We start from the raw sequence: 3,664 nt of genomic DNA on the forward strand, positions 1-3,664 counted from the left end.
CTATTCGCACCTGTTTTTCCTCATAAATAATTAGCTTGATGTTTGTAGGCAAATGGGTGGAGTATCTTTGAACATGGGAGCGTCATTGTTGGTTAAATGAATTTAATTTTGTACACCAAGTAGCTTTAGTCTAATTCTAGATTTGGCTGAAATTAATAACAAATAAGTAACCACAAATATTAATTATAAGTTGTAAAAGCATGTACTTTACCTGATGCCAAATTGACACTTGTGTACAAAAAATTACACCTAAACAGAGTAACACAAATTTGTGCCGACCGTTCACTTTCTGTGAGGATCATTATTGGATGGTATATTTGTAGGCCTACTTTTTAATTATCTCTCAATTCATGTTTTTTTTTTTTTTTGCTTTTTTTTTTACTTAAATTAAGAATAAATACTTTTTAAATATCCATATGTGTATATAATAAAATACACTGTTTAATAATTTTTTTCTCCATAGCTGTGCAAGAAAAAAAACTCTACAAATCCCAAACAATTACCATAATATATTTCATAATATAGATTTGTATTTTTTATATTGTATTTATATTTTGAATATAGGTGGATGTATAAAAGGCAAAAGTGTTGTTTTTTTCTTGGGAATGCCGTTGATCAGCCAGATCTTCCTCCAGTCGTTTTGATATGAAATATTTCCAGACATGCTCAATATCTGTTGATGCACTCCCACTTTTCACATGCTAATAAATCTGCAGTAGCGTTCCAAGCATTCATTAAAATCCTTACAATGATAGGCTTAAAAGAAAGTGAGTCCTGCTTTCACAACAGGTGTTGAAAGGAGTGAGGTTATGTGCATGTTTGCGTGCGTATCTTTGTGCCGTATTTGGATTTGGAGAGGCACCGCGATCCCACATTGCCTTCCAGGCATAGCCACCTGGCGCTGCCACTGAAACTCTAAATGCACGCCATATAATGCACTCCAGTGCATTTATCAGGCAGGCACAAAGCACCTAATAAACTTCATACTATGGGATAATTAGCCAAGGGAGAACTCCAAATGAGAGCAGATTAATGTTAAAGAAGTTCCACTGGTGGTACAGACACAGCAGGAGCGGGCTGGTTGTCAGGACGTTGGCCGCGGCGGAGGCAGGAATGCTGCTGGAATGGAGGAAGGCAGAGTGTGCGATGCCTTTAGCAGATGGGGACTGCACAGCGTGTCGCCTCTGTTTGTTAGTTTGATGTATATACGTTCATTTCTCACTTTTTCAGCGTTTTAAATAGCACACGGGTCCAGTTGAATTCCGAGTGCTGTCTGTGATAGATGCCATCTGTCTTGCACATCCGCAAGGATTTCCATCAGAATCATCTTTGTTTACTCTATTAAAACTAAAAAGTAAAAAAATCTTTTTCCCTTTCCATCCGTTCTTCACCCTGACCTCTTTCTCTCCTGGCAGATGGCATTTATTCAGGGGGTATTTATCAGGGTGTAAATGTATTAATGAGTTTTCCATGTCCATTGCTTCAGGCTTTGAGTTGCCTCATCCTTACAAAAGAAAGCCATGCTTCGGTCCAGCAACACAACATTACTAACTGTATTTTATACCATTACTGATACAATGGCTGTTTTGTTCTCTTTCTGTCCCCTTAGTGGAAAGTTAGACTCTGGTGTGGGTCTGGTAGAGATTGAGGTTATGAGGAATTGCTGATAAAAGCAGCTGTTTAAGATTAACATCAGCTGTCCTTCATAATCTGCTTATCTACTCTTTGAAATCTGAACTGATTCAAAGAAGGCAAAAACAACCAGTGAACAACATGAAATCAAAATTACATGAATGCTATGGCAGTAAAATGGATTGTAAACTGGGTTTCATGTTACTGTAACATCTGAACATCTACTAGACAGAAAATGGAAAGTACAATCGCTATTGGCGTTCCGAGTTCGATTCCCGGCTCGAGAACCTTTTCCCGATTCCCCCCCCCCCCCCCCCCTCTCTCTCTCTCTCTCCCTCCCACTTCGCTTTCCGTCAGCTCTAAACTATCCTATCACCATAAAGGCAAAAATGCCAAAACAAAATAAATAAATAATTGTAAAAGATAATTTGATGCTGTCAAAGAATTCTGTATGTCTTGGAGTAAGTTTATTTTTCTTACCCCTTGGTTTTTAGTTTTTTCCCCCATATATATATGAAGGTGGTTGATTTAAAATAAAACACAAAATTCCAGTTGTTTCAAAGCAAAAAAAAAAAAAAAAAGATTTTCTAGTTTTTGCTTAAACCAAGACAAAATATCTGCCAAGGGTGTAAAAAAAATAAGACAAAAATATTAAGTAAGAATCCTTTTTTGCAGTGTTGCAAACAGCATGTTGTTCTCAGGTACTGAAAAGTACAAAATAATGATTTCATACCACTTTAAATGTAAAAATATACTGTTATTTTGTATATACAACTCTCCTAGATTCAGCAATACTTTATACTGTACTCTGACATTGATCTCATGATTGCACATGATGTTATTTTTTATTTTATTGATCCAAAGTCGAATGCTTAAATCCCTGAAATGAGTTTTATAGACAAATATAAATTGTCAACATGAATTTCTTTACAAAAATGCAACTATTTAAGTGAATAAGTTGAATATATGGTGAAGTGAAAGGTGAATAAATGCAGTCAATAAATGCCCAGAACAGGAATGTGAACTCCGTTAGTGCTGCTTAAAAGCATTCCTCTGCTCCATATGGTGTATGCTGTATTTTTATTCTATATTGAAAGTTAATTGTGACCTTACACAAGTACTAATTTACTTGACAAAGTAAATTATTCTGGTTCAGCTTCCCTGGTCATTTTTAACACCATGAAGCTGTCAGTTATGACTGTAGCACTGAGCTTGAGGACACAGCGGCTGGTGATGGCTTTGGGAGAGTATAACAGCTGGTTTGGATATTTTCCATGCTTTTATCATCACAGAGTCAGATTGCATAACTCTGATCTCCTTCTGCGGCTCTTCGTTTGCCCTACATTCCACCAGAGCTTTAAGGCGCTACACGTTTTTGTTTTTTAAAAGACTACAAATCATTTTATTTTTGGATAATCCATGTCCAGAAAACCTGCCAGACATTTGACAGTAAAGCACTGAAAATAGTCAGGTGGTGTGACAGACTACAGCTAATTTCATTAGCATACAGCACCGAAGCATTTCTCCAGAGCAGCCTCGGGGAGAAGCGGACGTGGAGCATAGTCACGGGTGAATCTGCAGTGACAGCCGTGTGCAGTCTGAGGAGAACACATGAAGGAGAGGAGACAGGAGACGGGACCAAAAAATTCAAAGGAAATGTAGCCAACATTACGCTGTGTTTGCTTCTGGGTGGTCTTTGATACAGGATATTCCAGATAAAATAAGACATGATAGCTCTTTAACGGCTGACATGTTTGTCTTGGAATGCATCTGTTGATACTGAATGTCCTGAGAGACATTCTCCTTTTTAATCGCGCTGCTCTGCCCGCGGTTCAGTGCCACTGTTTTACATCGTTGAAACAGGCACTGCATGTTTTCAAGCGAGGAAGGAATGCATTGAGTTTGATAGCGCACCAGAAACCTGAAGAATAACAGAAGCTTGCTTGCAGAGAGGTTTCCCACTAAAGTCGGCACAGCTCCAACGTCATCGTCAAATTTGCTGACGACACAACGGTGATAGGCCTGATCACTG

This window comes from Barbus barbus, assembly GCF_936440315.1.
Source record: "Barbus barbus genome assembly, chromosome: 17".
Lineage (NCBI taxonomy): Eukaryota > Metazoa > Chordata > Actinopteri > Cypriniformes > Cyprinidae > Barbus > Barbus barbus.